We start from the raw sequence: 27,029 nt of genomic DNA on the forward strand, positions 1-27,029 counted from the left end.
CCGTTACTATCAGTTTGCTTGATTGATGCAACAGTTCTCCTTTGTAGTTGCTACCATAGAGTGTACATGTGGAGCTTCGCTGGCTTATTGCCCTGTTCATATCATTTGTCTTTTGTAGACGGCTGAAATTTGTGTCTAATGAGGCCCAAACCCACTTACCTCTTGGTAGAAATTGGTGGGGTGTGTGCTAAGCACTCTCCACCCATTTGTATTTGAAAATTGCAAAGGGGATCCTACAACCAGCGTAGGACCCCAATTTGTTTAGGGGGCAGTGCAGGGCGTCCATTGAATGGTTCAGGCCTCCCACTGAATCAATTGGGTAGGCGTAGCAGAAGGACCACCGACTTCGCCCTCATTTTGGTCGAAAGTTGAAAATCATTCCTATGGACTTAAAATAATTCGAATAGAAAGTTTAATATAGTTGTGACAGATGTAGCAATGTTTAGAAGGCAGGATTAAGCAAACTGATGGTGAGGGATTTATGTATTTGATTCGAACATTTATAATCAAAAATTCCTGTCCCAGTAAAGCTCATCACTCTAACCTGCTTGTCAGGACTCATACAGCCCTAGAGTTTTGTCATCTGCACTCAAGGATGGAGGCAGGGACTATTAGACTTTTGTTAGGAATGATAGAGACCTTCTGCTGTTTGATTTACACAAAAGCAATGGGCAAATGACCCTCTGAGTCAGAAGGTCACGGGCTGAAGTCCCACTTCAGAGACTTGAGCACAAAAATCTCGGATGATACTCTAGTGCAGTATTGAGGGAGTGTTGCACTGTCGGAGGTACCGTCTTTCAGATGAGACGATAAACCGAGGCCCCGTCTGACCTCTCGGGTGGATGTAAAAGGATCCCACGGTACTATTTCGAAGAGGAGCAGGGGAGTTATCCCCGGTGTCCTGGCCAATATTTATCCCTCAACCAACATCGCTAAAACAGATTATCTGGTCATTATCACATTGCTGTTTGTGGGAGCTTGCTGTGCATAAATTGGCTGCCGTGTTTTCTACATTGCAACAGTGACTACATTTAAAAAGTACTTTAGCAAAATACTGCAGATGTTGGAAATCCGAAATAACAACAGAAAATGCTGGAAAAACTCAGCAAGTCAGGCAACATCCGTGGAGAGAAATTTGAGTTGACGTTTCGGGTTTGACCCTTCTTCAAAGAAGGGTCAAACCCGAAACGTCAACTCAAATTTCTCTCCACGGATGTTGCCTGACTTGCTGAGTTTTTCCAGCATTTTCTGTTGTTATTTTAAAAAGTACTTAGTTGGCTGTAAAGCGCTTTGGGATGTCCGGAGGTTGTGAAAGGCACTATATAAATGCAAGTCTTTCTTTCTTTTTCTTTTCAAATTCCCAGTTACATTCACCTAATTTTTCCCCCAATATTGATGCTGGCAGAGTTGAAAGGCTGAGGAAAATTAGGGAAATGAAGAGAAGTGATTCCCAAAAAGCAGGAAAATGGTTATTATAACATTCTTGCGAGAAAGGACCTATTTCCAGATGAAGGACTTTATCAGAAATCTTTTCACAATGTAAACCAAAGTGACGACTTTTCATATAAAAAAACTTGCATGAGAGCACCTAATTTTCAACCTAATTCACATAGGATGTATGTTGCTGAATGAATTTTCACTTTCGAACCCACAAACAGCTTTCGGGCTAAAGGTTATCAGCTCAGTTCAGTTGGATAAATTATACTTATCACAGGTACCATTATGAACTCTTTATTTACACATTTATTGAACTGTTGCACTAGGTTTTTGTCTTTATGATATATGTGTTGCCAAGCTTCAGCCCTTGACTGGCCCATTGTGTTTGTTGAAAAGGTCTCAGTACAGATTAGGTAAGGATGAGTGAACACTTTGGATTTGACTTGTTCCTTTAACCAGCAAGTACTTTTATACATGTTTTAAAGTATTTTCCATCTGCTTTTTAAAAAAACCAACTAGCAGCTGTAATTTAATTGCTAAAATACTGTAATACCATTTAACTGCATTTTTAGATTACCTCAAGGTATGTCTCTGCAGAAAAAAACAGGTAAAGAACTCAACTGTTTTACTTTAAAGAAAGTATAAAAGAAAGACTTGCATTTATATAGCCCATTTCATGACCTCAGGATGTCCTAAAGCGCGTTACAGCCAATGAAATACTTTTGAAGTGTAATCACTGTTGTAATGTAGGAAACACAGCAGACAATTTGCACACAGCAAGCCCCCACAGCCAACAATGAGGTAATGAGAGATAATCTGTTTTTATTGGTGATGTTGGTTGAGTGATAAATATTGGCCAAGACTCGCTTGCTCTTCTTCGAAATAGTGCCGTGGGATCTTTTACATCCACCTGAGAGGGCACACGGGGTCTCGGTTTAACGTCTCATCTGAAAGGCAGCACTTCCGACAGTGCCGCACTCCCTCAGTACTGCATTGAAGGGTCAGCCTAGATTTTGTGCTCAAGTCTCTGGAGTGGGATTCACAACCCACAACCTTCTGACTCAGAGGCGAAAGTGATACCCAGTGAGCCACAGCTGAAATTAGTCATTCATACTTAAAAATCTGGAGAATTGAGCCTCCTCAGACATGTGAAACAATGCTACAAGGCAGGGCTATTGCCTTCATGCTCTGTTGGGTAGGTAACTGAACCGCTTCACAAATGCTGCTGTCAATAATATGAGGTTAGATTTTCCTCTTTTAATAAAAAGTGGGAGAAAGGCTGTTTTTCCTGTGGAATTGAACCGATAGTTTTGAAACATTGGCAGGTATTTTAACCCCCGTCCACGATGGACAGGAGCGGGTCGGGGTGGGGGGAGGGGGTTTAAATTGGTAAAAATATGAAACCCGACCCCAACCCCCATGAACACGCCTACTTCCTGTTTAACCGCGGCGGGTTTGGGGGCATCCGAGTCACCCGCTCGAGAGGTGGGTCAGTGATTATTATATTTAAATGAGGCCCCGTTCCTCAGATTTTAGGAGCCATTTTGAATTTAACAGTTGTCGGGTTCGGGAAACACGGCAGCTGTAGGGAGGTGGCAGCTGCCAGATCCACCAGGTAAGCCAGTGCATCCTCCTGGCCCCTCAAGCAAACCTACTGCCACAATCTCTCCCTCCCCTCACGATCTCTCCGGTACATTCGGCAGGACCTCCGCGTTCCCGGCATGTCTGGGCCATAGACACGGGTCCCCACTCCCTCCCCGCCTCCTCATACTGAACATGTTTGTATAGAATTCTTTGGTTTGCTCTTTTAGTTGAGGTGTCAATCCTTTTAAAACGAAGAAAATGAAGACGGAGAGGATAAAGGTACAGAAAACTTGCCAGACCCACTCAAGAAAGTGAAAGTGCAGCACAACAGGACAACTCACAGCACTGCCTCCACTATATACTTTTTAACGTGTTATTTTATGTTTGGGCACAAAAATTGTGCAAACAGATTTAATTAAATTTAAAGAAAGACTTGCGTTTCTATAGCGTTTTTCACAACCACCGGATGTCTCAAAGCGCTTTACAGCCAATGAAGTACTTTTGAAGTGGAGTCACTGTTGTAATGTAGGAAACACAGCAGCCAATTTGTGCACAGCAAGCTCCCACAAACAGCAATGTGATAATGACCAGATCATCTGTTTTTGTGATGTTGGTTGAAGGATAAATATTGGCCAGGACACCGGGGATAACTCCCCTGCTCTTCTTTGAAATAGTGCCATGGGATCTTTTACGTCCACCTGAGAGAGCAGACGGGGCCTCAGTTTAACGTCTCATCTGAAAGACGGCACCTCCGACAGTGCAGCACTGCACTGGAGTGTCAGCCTAGCTTTATGTGCTCAAGTCCCTGGAGTGGGACTTGAACCTACAACCTTCATGACTCAGAGGCGAGTGTGCTACCCACTGAGCCACAGCTGACACTCCAAAGAAAAATGAGCAAGTAATTAATATTTATATTGTTGTGGATTAATAAGAAATGGTTTGCGGATAATTTCACAAGTTATCATCCCTTGTAGAAAATGTCTATGAAACAAAACTTGATACTGAATTTTGGTAGGATGCATTAGTATAAGGATTGTCCACAGGGTCAATTAGCCTGAGAGGAGTGGTACATGAGTAACACTGGATGCATGCTGGATATCTTCAAAAAGGCCAGATTGGGAACTTGTATAGTGCATGCAAGGATGTAACACAACTATACAGCTGGTCAAAACCAGTATGAACTATTTTCAGTGCCTGGAGACTTTGAGGTACACCTGTCTCCTGCTATCTCACTTTCAGTCTATCTTTAAGGATGAAAGTTGCATACAAACGGTTTGCCGTGCAGATATTTAAAGCTAGACTTAATTGTATTTAATTTTGAATTACTTCAATTAAAATTATTGCTGAATAACATAGTTGTCATGCATAATTAGTTGATAGAAAAAGCACACAGGTGCAAAAATGATATTGTTTGACGAAGCAATCTAACAATGAAAATAGAAGACTTCAAAATAAAAGTTGACACCTGCCTGTGAGGCACTTGATGAGGAAAAGAGGATTAATCTTGTGTCACGTGATGTGACCATTCAAGTACAAGTACATAGGCTGGAGCTACAGTACCAGAGGTGTCTTTACATTCAGCACTTCAGTCATTCAGATCATGAAAGGCCAATGTCTGTGCACCAGCTACTTACATTTACATTTTCTTAAGTCAACTCCTTCATCCTGATAACAAAAACCTAGATGTTTGGGTCTGTGATTCTGCTGTCAGGAGGAAAGAGCCAGCTTTACCAACGCAAGCATGGGAACTGGTACATGGATGTCAATTCTTCCCACGTTCTGAACTATCAACGTACTAGGGTAAAAGCACCTCTGGTGTTGCAGCTTCTCCCAGTAACATCCCTGTCTTACATAGGAGCAAGTCTTTACACGACCTGTAGGGAGCTCGCGCTATGTGCCACCAGATAAAAATGGCCGTCAGGTGAATACCAGTGAGCCTCACCATCAACTGGGTATCTGAGAATTTGCAGCTCATAATTAGGGCTGAACGTGACCTCCACTGAGATTTGAACTTGCACACGGTGTGTTTTCCCAGTGCAGCACTGGGTAGTAAGATCTGGTGTGGTAATGGCAATATGTTTGAAGACTGCATCACTTGTTAATCTTCAGTCTCTGACTGTATGTCTGTTCCTTATCGTGAGATAATCTATGCTCTTTTTTTATTAAGAAAGTTGTTTGAGGTAAAAGGCCTCTGGTTTCCTGTTTATTTAGTGGCTTCCGACAGTGTGAGCTAAAAGTGAATTCTACATGTGCGCACCTAAATTCCAATAATTCTTACGCTCAGTACGCAAGAGAACTTCTATTAATATAAGTTTTGATACAATTTTATTTTAAGATAAATTTTGGAATTACGCAGTCGCTGATATTTTGAATCTGGCTTCATTCATAAGAACATAAGAACATAAGAAATAGGAGCAGGAGTAGGCCAATCGGCCCCTCGAGCCTGCTCCGCCATTCAATAAGATCAGGGCTGATCTGATCCTAACTGCCAATCCACTATCACAGAACCATCTCCTGCATCTAACAGAATTAGACACACGAAATAGGAGCAGGATCAGGCTACACGGCCCCTGGGCCCGCTCCGCTACCCACAGGGCCATGACCGATCCGAACCTAGACTCATGTCCAAATTCCTGCCCGCTCCCCGTAACCCTTAATTCCCTTTACTTCTAGGAAACTGTCTATTTCTGTTTTAAATTTATGTAATGATGTAGCTTCTACAGCTTTTTGGGGCAGCATATTCCATGGACCTACCACCCTCTGAGTGAAGTAGTTCCTCCTCATCTCAGTTTTGAAAGAGCAGCCCCTTATTCTAAGACTATGCCCCCTAGTTCTAGTTTCACCCATCATCGGGAACATCTTCCCTGCATCCACCCGATCCAACCCCATCACAATCTTATATGTTTCAATAAGATCGCCTCTCATTCTTCTGAACTCCAATGAGTAGAGTCCCAATCTACTCAACCTCTCCTCATATGTCCATCCCCTCATCCCCGGGATTAACCAAGTGAACCTTCTTTGTACTGACTCGAGAGCAAGTATGTCCTTTCTTAAGTATGGACACCAAAACTGTACGCAGTATTCCAGGTGCGGTCTCACCAATACCTTGTACAACTGAAGCAATACCTCCCTATTTTTATATTCTATCCCCCTAGCAATGAAAGCCAACATTCCATTGGCCTTCTTAATCACTTGCTGCACCTGCATACTAACCTTTTGAGTTTCGTGCACCAGGACCCCCAGATCCCTTTGTACTTCAGTACTTTCCAGTTTCTTGCCATTAAGATAATAACTTGCTCTACGATTTTTCCTGCCAAAGTGCATAACCTCACACTTTCCAGTATTGTATTCCATCTGCCAAATCTCTGCCCACTTACTTAGCCTGTCTATGTCCCCTTGAAGGTTTTTTATGTCCTCCTCACTCACTACTTTCCCCCCCATCTTAGTATCATCTGCAAACTTTGATATGTTACACTCGGTCCCCTCCTCCAAATCGTTAATATAGATTGTAAAGAGTTGGGGACCCAGCACTGACCCCTGCGGAACACCACTAGTTACTGATTGCCAGTCTGAGAATGAACCATTTATCCCAACTCTCTGCCTTCTGTTAGATAGCCAATCCTCTATCCATGCCAGAATATTACCCCCAATCCCGTGATTTTTTATCTTAAGCAATAATCTTTTGTGTGGCACCTTGTCAAATGCCTTTTGGAAGTCTAAATACACTACGTCCATTGGTTCCCCTTTATCCACCCTATATGTTACTTCCTCAAAGAACTCCAGCAAATTTGTCAAACATGACTTCCCCTTCATAAAACCATGCTGACTTTGTCCTATTAAATTATGATTATCCAAATGCCCTGTTACTGTCTCCTTAATAATGGACTCCAAAATTTTACCTACCACAGATGTTAGGCTAACCGGTCTATAGTTTCCAGCCTTCTGTCTCCTGCCCTTTTTAAATAAGGGTGTTACATTAGCAGTTTTCCAGTCTGCCGGGACCATTGCCGAGTTCAGGGAGTTTTGGAAAATTATTACCAATGCATCCACAATCCCTACCGCCACTTCCCTCAAGACCCTAGGATGTAAGCCATCAGGTCCAGGTGATTTATCCGCCTTGAGTCCCATTATTTTACCGAGTACCACTTCCTTAGTGATTTTGATCGTGTTTAGCTCCTCCCCCCCTTTAGCCCCCTGTTTGTCCAGTGTTGGGATATTCTTAGTGTCTTCTACTGTAAAGATCCTGATCCAATCACCTATCGTGCAAACAGATCAACGGAGGATGCAATCACAACTGCTCTGCACTCTGCAGTGAATCACTTAGATGGTAAAGAGACCTACATCAGAATGCTGTTCATAGACTACAGCTCAGCATTCAACACTATCGTCCCCAACAAGCTGGCCACCAAACTCTACACTCTTGGCCTGAACACTTCCCTCTGCAACTGGACCCTGGACTTCCTAACAAACAGACCCCAGTCTGTCAAATTAGGTAACCACACCTCCCCTCCCTGACCCTGAACACGGGGGCCCCACAAGGATGTGTGCTGAGCCCCCTCCTCTACTCCCTCTTCACCCACGACTGTGTGGCTGTTCATGGTTCCAACACCATCATCAAGTTTGCGGATGATACCACGGTAGTAGGCCAGATCACCAACAATGATGAGTCAGCCTACAGGGAGGAGGTCCAGCATCTCGTGAAGTGGTGCGCCAATAACAACCTGGTCCTGAACATCAAGAAAACCAAAGAAATCATTGTGGACTTCAGGAAGTCTAAAGGCGGAAGTCACACCCCCATCCACATCCATGGGGCTGTGGTGGAAAGGGTGGACAGCTTTAAGTTCCTCGGAGTCCACATCATGGAAGACCTCTCCTGGTCCCTCAATACCTCCTCTCTGGTGAAGAAGGCCCAGCAGCGCCTATATTTCCTAAGGAGGCTGAAGGGATGTAACCTGTCACCCCTGATCCTCTCTAACTTTTACCGCTGCACAATAGAGAGCATCCTGACGAATTGTATCACAGTATGGTATGGCAGCTGTAGCTACTATGACCGGAAAGCCCTGCAGCGGGTAGTCAAAACTGCCCAACGCATTACCGGCACCTGGCGACCGACCATAGAGCTGAGTGGTAAATTGCAAGGAGGAAAGCCTCAGGCTACAGGACGATATAGACGGGTTGGTCAGATGGGCGGAAAAGTGGCAAATGGAATTTAACCCTGAAAAGTGCGAGGTGATGCATTTTGGACGGACAAATAAGGCAAGGGAATACACAATGAGTGGTAGGACCCTAGGAAGTACAGAGAGTCAGAGGGACCTCGGTGTACATGTACATAGATCTCTGAAGGCAGCGGAACAAGTAGATAAGGTGGTGAAAAAAGCATATGGGATACTTGCCTTCATTAGCCGAGGCATAGAATATAAGAGCAGGGAGGTTATGATGGAGCTGTACAAAACGCTGGTGAGGCCACAGCTGGAGTACTGTGTGCAGTTCTGGTCGCCTCACTATAGGAAGGATGTGATTGCTTTGGAGAGGGTGCAGAGAAGATTCACCAGGATGTTACCTGGGATGGAGCGCCTCAGCTATGAAGAAAGACTAAACAGGCTGGGGTTGTTTTCCTTGGAGCAAAGAAGGCTGAGGGGGGACCTGATTGAGGTGTACAAAATGATGAGGGGCATAGATAGGGTAGACAAAGAGGAACTTTTCCCCTTAGTAGGGGGGTCAATAACAAGGGGGCATAGATTCAGGGTAAGGGGCAGGAGATTTAGAGGGGATTTGAGGAGGAACTTTTTCACCCAGAGGGTGGTTGGAATGTGGAACTCAATGCCTAAAAGGGTGGTAGAGGCAGGAACCCTCACAACATTCAAGAAACATTTGGATGAGCACTTGAAATGCCATTGCATACAAGGCTATGGACCAAATGCTGGAAAATGGGATTAGACTGGACAGGGATGGATGGGCGGCGCAGACACGATGGGCCGAAGGGCCTCTTTCTGTGCTGTAAAACTCTATGACTCTATGACTATGACATATACCAGAAACACTGTTTACGGAGGTCACGGACCATCATCAAAGACCCTACCCACCCCAGCCACAGTCTGTTCGCCCTCCTGCCATCTGGGAGACGCTACAGATGCATTCGCACCCGAACGACCAGATTTAGGAACAGCTTCTTTCCCAGGGCTGTCATCCTACTGAACTCCACAAATAACTCTAAAGCCTGCACATCTGCCAATGCACTTTATTATGGTTATGTTTATGTTAATGTATTACAAGCCAAATGAATGTTGAATGTTTAAATATCTTAATCTAAATGTACACTCTCGGGAGCCGCAAGCCTACATTTCATTGTACTGCACTTGTGCACTAACAATGACAATAAAGTTGATTATGATTATGATTATGAAAAAGAAAATACTGCAGATGCTGGAAATCTGAAATAAAAACGTCCTCGGCCTCTTACGCTGAGCTTCCGTGGAACAATGCAAGCTCGAGGAACAGCACCTCATCTTTCGATTAGGCACTTTACAGCCTTCTGGATGCAACATAGAATTCAACAATTTCAGATCATAACCTATATATATTTTTTTTATTCACACTTTTGTTCTGTTCTTCTCTCCCACATGGCAGCTGTCCTTCATTCCGCCAGCGCAATTTACACTTCATCTAGAGCCATCCTTTGTTTCTTAACCTGTCCCATTACCATCTCCTTTTGCCTTGAATATCTCTTAATGTCTCTTTAATTCTCCTGCCTTTTATCCTATCACAGACCTTCCCTTTTGTTCTTTCATCCCCTCCCCCATTTCCCAGCCCCAAACTTGCTTAAAAATCTGTTCCATTTCCTGCTTTTTTCCAGTTCTGACGAAAGGTCATCGACCTGAAACGTTAACTCTGTTTCTCTCTTCACAGATGCTGCCTGACCTGCTGAGTATTTCCTGCATTTTCTGTTTTTATTTCACCCAACTGTTAACTTCACCTTTAGCTTGATTAAAAACAAATCGTTTTTCCTTTGTTTGCTGTTCCTTGTCCTGCTCCTCTGGGCCCTACAAGGAGAGTTTCGGCCACCCCCTCTTTCCACCCGATGCCACCCCACCCCCCACTTCCATGTCTCCATCCCCCACTTACTTCTCCGGCCTTTAGGCATCCCTCGCCCCCCTCCCCCGCCTGCACAGCCTCCTCGAAACTCCTCCCAGCCACTTACCTGAGTGCCAGGGAAGGTTCCTTCACTCCCTGATGGCGGCCTCCCCCGGTGCCCAGCATTCTGCTCCTACCACCTCCCCCCCCCCCCCCCCCCCCCCCCGGTTTCGGGCAGGAGACTGACGGGGCAGGCGAGGCCCAGGCATTAAAACTGGCCCCAAGTTATGATCAGGGTTCAGTAGTTTGTACAAAGTTCCCACACATAAGGTTTACGTTGCAGAAATCAAAGTTCCCGTTAATTTGTTGCATATCTTTTAGATATAGAAGCCCAACTCCGTTTACAAAAGTTAGTTTACAACAGGGTTCTGTTGCCAGACTACTAACAGAATAATGATAGCAAAATACTGCGGATGCTGGAAATCCGAAATAACAACAGAAAACGCTGGAAAAACTCAGCAGGCCAGGCAGCATCCGTGGAGAGAGAAATAGGTCTTCGACCTGAAATGTTAACTCTGTTTCTCTCTCCACGGATGTTGCCTGGCCTGCTGAGTTTTTCCAGCGTTTTCTGTTGTTATAACAGAATAATGATATTGTGAGTTGTCAAACTCCTCAGCCGCGCCCACTCCAGACCCTTTCAACAACAACTTGCATTTAATGTAGTAAGGTGTCCCAAGGAGTGGCATCAGACAAAATTTGACACTGAGCCACATAAAGAGGTATTAGGACAGGTGACCAAAAGCTTGGCCAAAGAGATCGGTTTTAAGGAACGTCTTAAAGGAGGAGAGGTAGAGAGGCGGAGGGGTTTAGGGAGGGAATTCCAGATCTTAGAGCCTAGAGAGCTGAAGACACGGCCACCGATGGTGGGGCGATGGAAATCGGGGATACACAAGAGACCAGAATTGGAGGAGCACAGAGATCTCAGAGGGTTGTAGGGCTGGAGGAAGTTCAGGGCAGATTTTTGATAACATTTGGCTATAGCACCAACCAAAATTCAGTACAGGCACGCAAGTAGACGCTGGGCGCTAAGAATGATTTGAAAGAGAACATGAAGGAGAAGGTGCAATACGATGCCAGATCAAGTTGGTTATTGTTCACCTCACAAGGAGCCAAAGTATCAGCAAAACATGTCTGTGCCAGCACTGGACTGAAGCACAGTACCGCATGTTTTTTTGGTCTTGTGCCAGCTGATGACTTGGGTATGTGCTTGCTCCTGAACAACTGTTCTGAAATGGAACATCCTCAACTGTAGGGTAAATAAGAGGGGATGATGGCTACTGAGGGTGTCAAGGAAAGAACAGCCATGGTGTGAGAAGGAAAATCAATAACAATATAGTGTGGTACTTACACTGTGTGGCTCAATAACAGAAGGTTGAAGATTCTGTAATGTGATTCTCCACAAAGGTGTATTCTGCTGCCGAGGCTTCACTGAATACTGGCATTAAACAGCTAAGTAGATGTGTAGAGCTGTAAAATTTGCTAGATACTAAACCACACATTTAACATGAAGTGCAGACGAGCACAATCGTGTACAGAAGTTACTCACTAAACTTTGCTGAAAACCACAGCTCTTGGGGTTGAACTCCTCTTCACACAAGCGTATGAAATTCCTTTGCTGAGGGTTTGAGTGAAGGTGTTAACCTTTTTAAAAATGAATTAACGGTTTCATTAAAAAAAATCACTAATAAACACATAGCGCAATTTTAACCAGCAGTGAAAAGGGGCCAGAGTTGTATTGCAGATTAAAACAACGGCAAATATGCTTGATTCACAGTTGCATATTTAATACAGTTATTAAAGTAATTATTCAAGAGTGGATCATTGGGCGGTTTTGTCTTTGAACCCGTTGAAGGGTATAGTCGAATGTTTATACAAAAATCACCCTCCAGGAAGTTTGATATGCAGATAACAATGCATGTGATTCATCAATTTGTGATTCTGTCAATCACAGCACTGGAAAAGATATAGACAACAACTTCAGTTTTATTATGGAAGCAGGTATATTTAAAAGCCGCAAAGGGCTTTTGGAATTCAGAGGATTAACCGGCAAAAATGCTAGAAGCCCCGTGTTATGCTCCTCTTGCTCTATGTGGGAATTCAGGGACGCTGCCTGTGTCCCTGACGACCATGTGTGCCAGAAATGTATCCAGCTGCAGCCTCTAGTAGGCTGCATTGCGGCGCTGGAGCTGCGGATGGATGAGTTTTGGAGCATTCACGATGCTGAGAGGGTCGTGAGTAACACGTTTAGTGAGTTGGTCACACCGCAGGTAAGGGCTGCACAGGCAGAAGGGAAATGGGTGACCATCAGGCGGAGTAGTAGAAGCAGGCAGGTAGTGCAGGGGTCCCCTGTGGATATCCCCCTCTCAAACAGGTATACCGATTTGGATACTGTTGAGGGGGATGACTTACCAGAGGAAGGCAGCAGCAGCCAACTTCCTGGCACCAGGGGTGCTTCTGCTGCTAAGGAAGGGAGGAAAAAGAGTGGGAGAGCAATAGTGGTAGGGGATTCTATCGTAAGGGGAACAGATAGGCATTTCTGTGGCCGTAGACATGACTCCAGGATGGTTTGTTGCCTCCCTGGTGCCAGGGTCAAGGATGTCACTGAACGGCTGCAGGGCATTCTGAAGGGGGAGGGTGACCAGTCAGAGGTCATGGTTCACATTGGGACCAATGACATGGGTAGGAAGAGGGATGAGGTCCTGCAGCAAGAATTTAGGGAGCTAGGTAGCAGACTAAAGAGCAGGACCTCAAAGGTTGTAATCTCTGGATTACTCCCGGTGCCACGTGCTAGTGAGTATAGGAATTGAAGGATAGAGCAGATGAATGCGTGGCTAAAGAGTTGGTGCAGGAGGGAGGGCTTAGTTTCCTGGATCACTGGGCCTGCTTCTGGGGAAGGTGGGACTTGTACAAGTCGGATGGGTTGCACCTGAACCAGAATGGGACAAATATCCTTGCGGGGAGGTTTGCTAGCACTGTTCGGGGGGGTTTAAACTAGCTTGGCAGGGGGATGGGATACAGAGTGGAGCTATAATAGGGGGTGATGTACAGCCAAATATAGAGGAAAAAATAAGTCAGACTGGAAGGCAGAGCAAATATGTAACGGCACAAGGGAGTAGGGCAAGGCTAAATGGCATTTATTTTAATGCAAGGAGTCTTACGAATAAGGTGGATGAACTGAAGTTGTTGATGAACACATGGGAGTATGATATTGTTGCTATCACGGAGACATGGTTGAGGGAGGGGCAAGACTGGCAGCTCAATATTCCGGGGTATAGAATCTTCAGGCGAGACGGGGGGGGGGGGGGGGTAAAAGAGGAGGGGGTGTCGCAATATTAATTAAGGAGACAATTACTGCTGGGAGTGTACTATAGGCCCCCAAACAGCCAGGGGGAGATAGAGGAACAGATATGTAGGCAAACCTCAGAGAAGTGTGCAAATAATAGGGTAATAATAGTGGGGGATTTCAACTTCCCCAATATTAATTGGGATAGTCAGAGTGTGAAATGCTTAGAGGGTGCAGAATTCTTAAAGTGCATCCAGGAGAGCTTTTTGAGCCAGCATGTAGAAAGTCCTACAAGAGAGGGGGCGGTACTGGACCTAATTCTAGGGAATGTGGCCGGGCAAGTGGTAGAAGTGAGCACTTTGGTGACAGTGACCATAATTCAGTGAGATTTAAGGTAGTCATGGAAAAGGACAAGGATGGACCGGAAATAAAGGTTCTAAATTGGGGGAAGGCCGATTTAACATGATAAGGCAGGATCTGGCCAATGTGGACTGGGATCAGCTACTTGAAGGAAAATCCACATCGGAGCAATGGGAGTCTTTCAGAAAGGAAATTGAGAGAGTACAATGGCAACATGCTCCTGTAAAGGTCAAGGGTGGGACCAACAAGCCCAGGGAACCTTGGATGTCAAGGGATATACGAGAATGGATTAGGGAAAAAAGGGGGGCTTTTGGCAGATACAAAGGACTAAAGACAGAGGAAGCCCTAGAGGAGTATAAAAAGTGCAGGGGGATACTTAAAAAAGAAATTAGGAGAGCGAGGAGGGGCCATGAAATAACACTGGCGAGCAAAATAAAGGAAAATCCTAAGGTGTTTTATAAGTATATTAAGGGCAAGAGGATAACTAGGGAAAGAGTAGGGCCCATTAGGGACCAAAGTGGCAAACTGTGTGTAGAGCCAGAGGATGTAGGTGGGGTTTTAAATGAATTTTTTGCATCTGTGTTCACTATGGAGAAGGACGATGTGGACATAGAAATCGGGCAGGGGGACTGTGATATACTTGAACATATTAGCATCGAGAGGGAGGAGGTATTAGCGGTTTTAGCAGGCTTAAAAGTGGATAAATCCCCAGGCCTGGACGAGATGTATCCCAGGCTACTATGTGAGGCAAAGGAGGAGATTGCAGGGGCTCTGACACAAATTTTCAGAACCTCTCTGGCCACAGGGGATGTGCCAGAGGACTGGAGAACAGCTAACGTAGTACCATTATTCAAGAAGGGTAGTAGGGATAAACCAGGGAATTACAGGCCAGTGAGCCTAACATCAGTGGTAGGGAAATTATTGGAAAAAATTCTGAGGGACAGAATTGGTCTCCACTTGGAGAGGCAGGGATTAATTAGAGATAGCCAGCATGGCTTTGTCAAGGGAAGATCATGTCTGACCAATTTGATTGAATTTTTCGAGGGGGTGACTAGGTGTGTGGATGAGGGTAGTGCAGTGGATGTGGTTTACATGGATTTCAGTAAGGCTTTTGATAAAGTCCCGCATAGGAGACTGGTCAGGAAGGTAAGAGCCCATGGGATCCAGGGTGCCTTGGCACATTGGATCCAAAACTGGCTTAGTGGCAGAAGGCAGAGGGTGATAGTGGAAGGTTGTTTTTGTGACTGGAAGCCTGTGTCCAGTGGGGTACCACAGGGATCGGTGCTGGGTCCCTTGCTGTTTGTGGTCTACATTAATGATTTGGATGTGAATGTAAAAGGTATGATCAGTAAGTTCGCAGATGACACGAAAATTGGTGGGGTGGTAAATAGCGAGGCGGGAAGCCTCAGGCTACAGGACGATATAGATGGGTTGGTCAGATGGGCGGAACAGTGGCAAATGGAATTAACCCTGAAAAGTGTGAGGTGATGCATTTTGGACGGACTAACAAGGCAAGGGAATACACAATGAATGGTAAGACCCTAGGAAAGACAGAGGATCTGAGGGATCTTGGTGTGCATGTACATAGATCCCTGAAGGCAGCAGAACAGGTGGATAAGGTGGTTAAAAAGGCATATGGGATACTTGCCTTCATTAGCCGAGGCATAGAATATAAGAGCAGGGAGGTTATGATGGAGCTGTACAAAACGCTGGTAAGGCCACAGCTGGAGTACTGTGTGCAGTTCTGGTCGCCACACTATAGGAAGGATGTGATTACTTTGGAGAGGGTGCAGAGGAGATTTACCAGGATGTTACCTGGGCTGGAGTGCTTCAGCTATGAAGAAAGACTGGACAGGCTGGGGTTATTTTCCTTGGAGCAGAGAAGGCTGAGGGGGGACCTGATTGAGGTATACAAAATTATGAGGGGCATAGATAGGGTGGATAGAAAGGAACTTCTCCCCTTAGTAGAGGGGTCAATAACAAGGGGGCATAGATTCAAGGTAAGGGGCAGGAGGTTTAGAGGGGATTTGAGGAAAAACTTTTTCACCCAGAGGGTGGTTGGAATCTGGAACTCACTGCCAGAAAGGGTGGTAGAGGCAGGAACCCTCACAACATTCAAGAAGCATTTGGATGAGCACTTGAAATGCCATAGCATACAAGGCTACGGACTAAATGCTGGAAAATGGGATTAGATTAGACAGGGCTTGATGGCCAGCGCGGACGAGATGGGCTGAAGGGCCTCTTTCTGTGCTGTATAACTCTATGACTCTATGGCCTAGAAATTGGGTTGGTAGCGCCGGCGCTGAGCACCTAAAGAGACCTAAAATTGGGGCGAAGCCCTATGTTGGGGCGCGCGCTATGAAGATAGCGCCAACTCAGATATTGACTATACATTTGGCGCCTGCGCTAAGTGTTTGCGCATGCCCGCGAGCGCAAGCAGCTGATGACGTCATTTCAGTGTGCAGCGTCTTTTAGGAGCGCCTGAGCGCATATTGGGTGGCGCCCGGAGCCTTAGCGCCCAGCGCTATTAGTGACAGTTCGAGGGAGGGATAACAGGCCCTTCTCGGAGTAGGGCGGCGCTATTTAAAGGGGACAGCTCTAGTGCAGAATCTTCTGCCACTTGGCCTGCTCATTGCGATCGCTGCTACAGAGAGTTGGCGAGCTAATGTGGAGCGGAGTTCTGGGAATTTAGCTTTACAGTACTTGGGACCTTCAACCCTGTCCGAAGCACTTGCACCACTACACCTAAAAGCCTTTTGACCAACTGGCATCGGAACGGGAGCTTGTTTGGAGGGCCACGGCCTCATCGCCCAACACTGTGAAGGGGCAGAGAGACGGCCGGAGAGAGGGCCGGGATTGGCCAGAATGAGGAGGGGCAATGGAGGTCGCCCAATCCAACGGGATGCTGCGAGGGTCTTTAGGCAGCAGGTGACAAGCCTTGACATGTCGGAGGAGCAGTGTTTGCGAAGGCTCCGAATCTGGAGGGACATTGTTACTGATCTGTGCCACCTGCTTGGTCAGCATCTGCAGCCGCGTGAACGCTGCAGAACCTCTCTGTCCGTGATGGCTAAACTGACTGATGGCCTCCATTTTTATGGCAACGGATCCTTTCAGTCAGCCATTGGGGACAATGCGACTGTCGCTCAGGCTGCAGTCCGCTGTTGCATCCGGCAAGTGACAGATGCCCTTTATAGGCGAACGCGTCAATTCATTACCTTCCCTCAGACCCTGCACAAGCAGGCGGAGGAGGAGGAGGAGGAGGAGGAGGAAGATGGAAGGGCTGCTGAAAGTGGAAGGTCCATTCGTCAGAGGCTCCTCTGGACTCGTGTTGACACCCCTGTGGCGGAATGATGAGAGTCTTAACTCATGCGCACTTTGGATGTTTGAGGGCCTCTGAATGCCAGCATCACTGAAAGTAGTCACATGCACCATGCAACATTGAAACTTCTGTTTATTGACACAAAAGTCTTTCATTACAGCTAAACAACGTAATGTGAGCACAAACCATAACTTTCAAAATAACTGTTAACTGTTCAGCCAAGCCGCAAAACTCAACAAACCTCAGCAAATATAGCAGCAGGTGAGGGTGTCCTTGAATTTGGACAAACAAACGTCTCAGCACCTCCCTCTACAACTGGCCCCTTCAGGGAGAACGACTTCTCTTCTGCGCCCGGCCCCTTCCCTCCCTGCTGCTCCTACGTAATTGGACCCCAGTGGCGGGGTCAAGGCTGGGGGACGCCTCCTGACTGTCTGGAAGCGCAGAAGCCCCTGAGGGACGGCCTGGCCGACCTCTGGGCTTGGAGGGTGCGGACGCAGGATGCTTGCTGTGACCATGGCTGGGAGCAGTGTGGCCTGCAGGTGGTGGCAGCTTCAATGCAGGCGTCCCAGCGCTGGCATGTGCAGTGGTCTCCTGCCGAGAGAGGACACCTGCACCATGGTCGGATGACACACTGGCTATCTGAGGGGAGTGGCTCGGCTCATCCGCCACAATCGCATGCTCCACTGATTCCTGGCCTTGTACGGGAGTGGAAGGGCCCGGGGTGATCCTATCTGATGCAGAGAGGGTGGCTGCAGTGAGAGATCGCGTTGCGTCAATCTGGCTGTGGAGGAGCCCAGCAAGTGACTGCGTGGCAACAGTGAGGACCTGTGTGCCAGGTGCCAGTGCTTCGGAGAAGGCCTGGACAGTTCTTCCCATGGCTTCGGACAAGGCAGGTGCCGGCCGCTCCATTGCCTCGGACAAGCCCTGCACAGACCTTTCCAGGGATTGTCCGAAGCCCTGAACAGTCCTTTCCATTGCCGACTCAAAGCCATGGACAGTCCTCTCCATTGTTGGGCCGAAGCCCTGGATAGTCCTGTCCATTGTGGCCCCGAAGCCCTGGATAGACCTGTCCATAGTTTCCCCGAACACCTGGAGAGTCCTCTCCATTGTGGCCCCAAAGCCCTGCAGAGTCCTCTCCATTGTTGCCCCGAAGTCCAACATACTCCTAGCCAATGAATCTATTGACTCAGGCATCTTCTCCACTGCAGCCATCAGCTCCGTGTGTCTGACCCGGGCCTGTTTGCTCATCTCAGCCAGGCGACGGACCTCATCTGCACTCTGTGCAGTAGTCATGACGACCTGCCTTGCCCTGCGGGGAGACGGTGGCCGAACTTGCCTATCCCCCGTGCGTTGCTGCATGCCGCTTGGTCCGGCAACTGGTTCATCCTCAGAGCCACCCCCCCTCCCCTCCAGGGGACTACTATCCCCAGTCTGCAGATGTCTCAGCTCCCCGGATTCTGCAGCGGCTGGTCCGGATTCCTCCTGGTCCTCGCCTCTGGTGGCACTGGCACTGACAGCTTCAGCGCGTTGAGCCCGAGTTGGTGCTGCTTCATCTGAAAGTGGGAGGTGGAAGAGTGGCTTTAGCAAAAGGACAGCTTTGCTGAAAGGCATGCCAGATTGCGGCAAGGCTCTGACATGGCTGCACACTGAGGATGCATGCTGGTGGGGGGACCAAGTGGAAGGCAACAGGTGAAAAAACTGAGAGTCTTACCCTCGCTGTCGGTAATGGGGTCGGCAGATGCAGTGGTCACAGGACCAGACAGACGTCCTCCAAGTATCTGGTGCACTCTCTCCTCCAGATCCGTGAGAGTGACCACGCGTGCAGGTCCGCCACCGGTTCGACACTGCTCCTTTCGAATCATCGCCAGCTTGGACTGCAGGGGAAAGAAGGGGAGGTTCTGTTACACGATGCCTTGAGACCTCATCGCATGCCCCCCATGGTGCAAGAGCCCTTACATCAGGCCTTGAGACATCATCGCATGCCCCCCGTGGTGCAAGAGCCCTTACATCAGGCCTTGAGACATCATCGCATGCCCCCCATGGTGCAAGAGCCCTTACATCAGGCCTTGAGACATCATCGCATGCCCCCCATGGTGCAAGAGCCCTTACATCAGGCCTTGAGACATCGGTCCATGTGTGTGCCCAGAAAGGGCCATGGGTGCATACTGACAGATGGCCATTGGCGCATCATTGCAGCAGGGTGCCCGAAGTCAGCTGCAGATGGAGGGAAGCACAAGTTTGGTAAACCATCACTTACCCTAACGATCAGTGTGAGGTCGTTGAATTTCTTCCTGCACTGAACAGGGGTCCTGGTCGCCATGCTGCTGGAGTTCACCCTCACAGCAACCTCCCTCCAAGATCGCCGATAAGCCTTCTGATTCGGCCTCTTGCCATTATCCGGATACAGGACCTCTCGACGGTGTTCAACTGCAGCCACCAAGTGGTCCAGAGCCTCAGTGCTGAAGCGCTCTGCTCTCTGCCTAACCTTCTCCATGATGAACAAGTTTGTACCGCCAGACAAGGGCGAGCGCCGAATCTGAGGCCTACAGGGCGTTGGGTGTTGAAGCTCAGGCTGACTGACCCACCCCTTTAAGAGCCGGCCGGCGCCTGGAGGTCTCGTGCTTTCCCATAATTGAGTTCACCTGCGCTGCGCCCGTCCGCGGCGAAATTGAGTAGCGCCTGACCTTTTGCGCCTTAAGAGCACCGTGCAACGGCTGATTTAGCGCCTCAATCCCCTTTGGGGGCGATGCAACCCAATATCGCGCCAGGCGGCGATAAGTTTCGTCTGGCTATAAACTTTGCGCATCGCCAGTTCTAACGCCTCAAGCGGGGCTATACCCAATTTCTAGGCCTATGATTCTAAGATGGGTTTAATTGTTGCATTCTTATTGTATGGTTCACATTTATTTCTCATTGGTCACATTTCTCTCATGTTTACAAAGGCAGTCTGGGAAAACGAGTCGCTTAAAATGTTGCTGGGCCATTTACAAGCAACTGTTACTCTTGATTTGTTGTAAGATTACTTAAAGGACGACTGGCCAGATGAAGAGCTTAAGGTTCTAGCAATGACCTATTGGGGAAGTTACATCAGCTAATACGGGCTGTGCAGAAAATGCAATGTTTTTTTCTATGCTTCTTATGTACAAATTGTGCTTGGAACTATCTCTCACTGCACCGCCCCCCCTCCCCCCCCACCCACCACCCACCCTCCCTTTTGCCGATTTGAAGCTAAGGTTACATTGTTGTCAGCGGGGAGAATGTCCACCAGTCTGGCCTTAGAGACACGACTGGCTACGGGAGGTCGCCAGAGGCTTGCCAGAGAGCACACCAATTATCTCCGAGCTGCTTTGAAGAGCCCGCAAGCTTCTCATATTACTGCAAACTTAAAAAGGGCATCGTCATCGATCAGGGCCGGGAATCAAGTGGGTTCAAATAAGCCGAAAATTGAGTAAACTCCTTTTTTTTTTCATCTGCCTTGGTGCTTATGAAGAACAAGCCACAGCAGTAAGCTACAACAGAAGGAGAACTGAGAGACCCGAGTGGATGTTGTTGAAAATAGTAACACACTGTGCAGAATGCCGTACGATCGTTTAATATATAAAAGGTCTTCTTTACGGGCTTCACAAAGGCATTTCTTCTCCAACTGCATCAAAGCAGTCTGCTATGACTCCACTAAATGTCTGTCTTTGCATATCAAGAGGAGAATCTAAGCCATACTTCTGGCACTAAAAGTACGAACTGAGCTGATAAGAGCTTTGGGGGATGAGTCTAAACACTTTGCTTATCTGGCATAATATCTTTGACATATTTCTGCCAATCTCAGCTTAAGAAATCTATATGTACATATTGTACAATGTCTTCAGTCATATTTACATGAGGCTTTCTTGTTTGAATTCTAACTGAACCATAGCTAAGGATACTTCAATGCTAGAAACAAAAAGGTATGTTAGCTGCTGCAAAAATTGAATCCATAGAATGACTGAATTCCCCAAAGGCCCACAGCCTGCAGTGTATGGCTAACGGAAACATCTCAGATATGATAAAGGTTGTATTTGTTGGAAGATGTTTTTATCACAGAAGACAGTGGCCTCGAAATTTGTAGCTGCTGGTTCCCTCCAGTACTGGGCACCGCCGGGTTTTGTGGGGTCAGTGGGAGGGCACTTCATTTGCATGGGCTATGCCAGGCCTCGCCCTCACCAGTGGGGCCCTTGGCGAGGTCTCGTCTCACACATCGTACCGCCCATCATTGATACGTCGGATCCCCATTCTGGGCAAGGAGCAAGAACTCCCAGCTTCAGGAATTCCTGCTCCTGGGCCATCATTTCTCTTGTACGAAGTGGTGCCCCTTAAATCACACTGGTTCATTTATTCGGTTACTGCGTATATGAATTCAGGATTAGATTTTAATCTGATCGGGACCCTTCAGGCAGATGAGGTTCATGGTAATCAAAAAGGCTAATGGAATATTGTCCGTCATCTCAAGGGGGATGGAATACAAAAGTGAGGAAGTTCCGCTTCAGTTGTACAGAGCCTGGGTCAGACCCCATCTGGAGGACTGCCTTCAGTTTTGGGCAGCAAGCCTCAGGAGGGAGATGTTGACCTTGGAAGAGGTACAGTGCAGATTCGCTAGAATGATACCAGAGCTTAAAGGGATAAATTATTGCCTTGAGTTTAGAACAGGGGCGTCAAACATTCGGCCCACGATACAGTTTCATCTGGCCCGCGGTGTGCTTAAGGTTGTCGTGTGTCCTGAACTGGGACACGAACCTCCCGGGCGCTGCTTCCAACAGCCTGGGAGAAGCGTGCCTTTTAAACTTCACGCTGCAGCCCCACCCTCTCCACTCCCTGACACCGCCCCCCCACCCCGCTCCGGCTGGCACACACGTGGAGTCGGGACATTAAGATTTCAGGGGGGGGGGGGGGGGAGAAATGTTCAGGAGACTGAAATCGGCACTGGGGTGGACGAAATGTCGGGAGACCGGGACGGGGTGGCCATGGGGTGATTGGGGCTTGGGCAAGCGAGTAGAGGGAAACTGGGGCCTGGGGGTCGGAGGGATTGGGGCTTGAGTGGGAGTGGGAGGGGGGTTGTGGGGGAGGGGAAGGAGAGGTATGGGGTGTGGCAGGGTGTGACATGGGGCCCAACATTTCCTGCAGCACTGGGAGCAGCAGCAGCAATGTGGGGCGGTGCTGAGAGAGGAGCAGCCAATGAAGGAGTGAGTGAAACCTCGGGACCTTACTGAGGCTAAATAGCGTAAGATGGTTTCCACTGGTGGGCTAATGGGGAACAAAGAGACAGAGGATTCCCACTGCACTCGGGGAGTATCCCAAGTCGAATATATGGAAGAGATGCTGGAGGGACAAATACGGGCTGGCAGTGGCCCACGGCGGTGCTGTGGAGCTGGGTGGAGCACTCCTGCTCCTCCACACGCCATAGAAGGGGAAGTTAAAAAATAAACTTTCCCTACCAATTCTTCAGCAGCCCCTTTAAGGATCGCTGTTTAGGCCGCTGTAGAACTGGAAAATCTTGTCGGAGCTTGCACGGCGCGTGCTCCACCTAGTTTTTCCACACATTATGCAGCAACTAGACGCAGGACTCTTCTTTGCAATTAATCCAATGGTGATCTCAGGCATCCGGCAGGTCAACCTAAAAGCAGTGAGGTCGATATAACTGCGGCCATGCCTCTAACGCAGATTAGGTGCAGGACCTTGCGCCCAGAAATTAATATACGCAGTATTGCCATGTGATTTTTAATGAAAATTCACCCCAACTCGTGGTCTCACGATTCAACTCAGAAAAGTCATGATTTTTTTTTTACTTCAGTGAGTCCGCCATAAAATACCCCAAAATACCCTGCACCGTACCTGCACACTGCCACTTTCACCATCCAACATCAATTTGACCTCCACTTCCGGCGCCACCGCCGGTTAAATGTGAACTTTTTTAGCCTTCTGCCTCCTCGGCCTGGCCAAGCATGTGTAGTGGTAAACGCAACCCCCGTGCGGCAGCATGTTAGCCGCGCTGGAGCCGGACAGCAGCCCTTGAAGGAGCCGGTAAGGCAAGTGAGGCAGGCCTCAGCAGGGCTTGAGCGAAACGATTCGGCGCTACGCTTATGTTCGGGACGGGAGGAGACCATGGTCCTCGGTGCCCGGTATCCGGCGCTTTGATCTGCAGGCGATCGGGCCACGCACGCAGCAGGGAACGGGCAGTTAGAAAGGATTCGGGGCAATGGTGGGCGTCGGGTTTATCAAGGAGTGAGGCGGGTTGCAGCCCTTCTCAATACATGAAGCGATGTTTAATCATCAGTGGCATCCACCGTACGTCACTTTTTAAACCAACATGAGTGACTCACTCCTAATGCATGAGATTCACCGGTCTCTCAGTTTCATCATTTTATAACTTTAGCTCCCTTCCACAATGTAGATGTTGCTTTTTTGATTTCCACCTGCAAAGTTCCATGTATGACCTTTCTTGGGGAGGGGAGGGATTATTGTGTTTTTGAGATCCCACATACAAGCAGGTATACACAAGCAAGCAAAATACTGCGGATGCTGGAAATGTGAAATTAAAAATAGAAAATGTTGTAAAACACTCAGCAGGTGGAGAAAGAAACAGAGTTAACGTTTCAGGTCAATGACCAGTTCTGATGAAAGGTCAGAAACGTTGACTGTTTCTCTCTTCCCCACAGATGCTGCCTGACCTGAAATGTTGGGCTGGATTGTCCCAGCCCTGAGGAGGCAGGACTACTGGGAAAAATTGGGAGTGGGTCCCAACCCGACTCCGAACCATCTTCCCGGGAGGCGGGTCCCCGACTTGCGCAGGGACCCTTCTTCTAGTGGCGGGATGGGGATTAGAACTAATTAACCCCGCCAGGGTCAACGAGGCGAGCTGTGGGTCTGTTGCAGTGTAAGTGTGCAAATGATAGCTGCAGAGGTAGTGTGATGGGTTCAATTGTGCACAGGTAAGTATGACAGGTGAGAGAATGTAGTGAGAACATTTTTTATTCTGTTTATATGTATCTGCAGGTGACAAGATTTAATGTTTCTGTGAAGCCTCATCTGACCGGGAGAATTGACAGATGGCTTCTGCAATCTCACATGCAGCTGCCATCTGTTTTCTCCTAAGGAGAGAGTCATTGGTGAGTCTGGGTGCAAGGGCTCACCTTTGGACAGTGATTGTCAGTGTTTGATAGCACCTCAATGCTGTCAAACACTGACAATTAATCTGTCAAAAAATTATGGGGCTTGTCCCTTTAAAAAAATCAGCAGATGAAGCGTCATGCACTGACGTCATCTGACACCAGCTTTCCCTTAGTTGGCCGGCAAGGCCGCAGGCCGGGCTTAACAAGGCCAATCAGGGCAAAATAGCATTTGTTCATCAGACGTCGCTGGGGGCGGGACTAGAACCCGGAAGGCAGCAGTCCCGCCCCCAACTCATCTCGGCTGGCAAAATCCAGCCCGTTGACTCTGTTTCTCTCTTCCCCACAGATGCTGCCTGACCTGCTGGGCGTTTCCAGCATTGGAATCGTGAATTGTTGCCTAGCACCAGCAACACGGTTCACATCAAGTAAATAAAACAGAAATAATAATAAATATATATGCTTAATTGTATAACTAATTTTTAATACAGAAAAAATACTCATTGTGTTACGGGGTGGGGTGTCCCCGAATTTTTTTAATAACACGAGAGGGGGCCTCGGAAGCAAGAGGCCCGAGGATTGATAGAAATTGGTCCTCGGGCCACAGCTGCATACGTGGGGCGGGCGGCCGACACTGGCCATGCCTCCTGTCTCCATGGGAAGGGGCTTTTGATTTTTTTCCCTAAAACTTACCTTTGGCTGGCAGCAGCAGGGACTGCATTGTGGGGTGTTGGGCACCAGGTGAAGGGCGGTGATTACGGGTAGGATTTGTAAAAACGTTTTGTGTAAAGCATTTTCAGATGCAGTAATATAGTTGTTGTAAAGAGCTGTGACCTGTTGGAGATTAAATAAAGCCACTAACGAGGTTGATCAACCAAACGTCAATCTATGTTGGTTTATGTTTGAAAAAAATAGCAACTCATGATTTCTTACCCAATCTCATGATTTTTAAGAGTTTGTCTCATGATTTATGAGATGGTGGGGTTGGCATTACTGTATACAGGCGAAACACATACCAATTTCTACTCCCCCCCCCCATCCCCCCCGGTGTGTCCAAATAACTTTTGCTAAATGTGGCCCTCGCCAAGTGCCAGGATATTGGATCAGGTCCACCATGGAAATTGAATTTGACACCCTTACTTTAGAAGATCAAGGGGTGATCTAATTGGCATGCTTTAAATGACAAAAGGATTCTATAGGATAGCTACAGAGAAACTATTTCCTCTGGTGGGGGAATCCAGAACAAAGGGACATCATCTTAAAATTAGAGCTAGGCTAGTTTGGAATGAAATCAGGCAGCACTTTTTCCACACAAAGGGTAGTGGAATTCTGGAATTCCTTCCCAAAAAAGCTGTGTCTTTATTAGGTAAGGGTATCAGGGATATAGATTAAGGCTGAATGATGGATTTGAGGTACTGATTAGCCATGATTAATTCGATGGCACAATGGGCTCGAGGGGCTGAATGGCCTACTTTCAAAAGGGCAAGTTTTGCTTGACCAACCTCATTGAGTTTTTTGAAGGGGTAACAGAGAGAGTAGACAATGGTAATGCAGTAGATGTAATTTATCTAGATTTTCAAAAGGCCTTTGATAAGGTTCCCTATAATAGACTGATGAACAAGGTCAGAGACTGCAGAGTCAGGGGACAAGTAGCAGAATGGATTGCTAGCTGGCTTCAAGACAAAAAGCAGAGAGTAGGGGTAAAGGGTAGCTATTCAGAGCGGCAGAAGGTGGGTAGTAGTGTTCCACAAGGATTAGTGTTGGGACAACTGTTGTTCACAATTAACATCAACGATTTAGACTTTGGAATCAAAAAGACAATTTCTAAATTTGTGGATGACACCAAATTGGGGGAGATAGTCAATACTAAGGAGGACTGCAACAAATTACAGGAGGACATTAATAAATTTGCAGAATGGGCATATAATTGGCAAATGAAGTTAAACACAGATAAATGTGAGGTATTACATTTTGGTAGGAAGAATAGAGAGGTCACTTATCATTTGGAGGGTGTGAGTCTAGGTGGGGTAGAGGAACAAAGAGATCTCGGACATACATATCACTAAAAATTGCAACACAGGTTAGCAAGGCCATAAAAAAAGCAAACCAAGCACAGGGTTTATTTCTAGAGGGATAGAATTAAAAAGTAGAGGAGTTATGCTAAACTTATATCGAACCTTGGTTAGACCACACTTAGAGTACTGCTTACAGTTCTGGTCGCCATATTAAAAAAGGATATAGAGGCACTGGAGAGGGTGCAGTGAAGATTACAAGGATAGTACCAGAAATGCAAGGGTATACATATCAGGAAAGGATGAACAGGCTGGGTCTCTTTTCTCTTGAAAAAAGAAAGCTGAGGGGTGACCTAATAGAGGTCTTTAAAATTATGAAAGGTTTTGATAGTGGATACAGAGAGAATATTTCCACTAGTGGGGAAGAGCATAACTAGAGGCCATCAATATAAGATAGTCACCAAGAAATCCAATAGGGAATTCAGAAGAAACTTCTTTACCCAAAGAATGGTGAGAATGTGGAACTCGCTACCACAGAGAGTGGTTGAAGCGAGGAGTATAGATGCATTTACGGGGAGGCTAGACAAGCATATGAGGGAGAAGGGAATAGAGGGTTATGCTGATAGATTTAGACGAGGAAAGACAGGAGGAGGCTCGAGTGGAGCATAAACACCGGCATGGACTGGTTGGACCGAATGGCCTGTTTCGGTGCTGTATGTCCTATGTAATTCTGTTCCTATGTTCCAAAGTTCCTACATTCCTATGGT

This window comes from Somniosus microcephalus, chromosome 6 (assembly GCF_052327205.1).
Source record: "Somniosus microcephalus isolate GS21.2 chromosome 6, FLI_Smic_1.0, whole genome shotgun sequence".
NCBI lineage: Eukaryota > Metazoa > Chordata > Chondrichthyes > Squaliformes > Somniosidae > Somniosus > Somniosus microcephalus.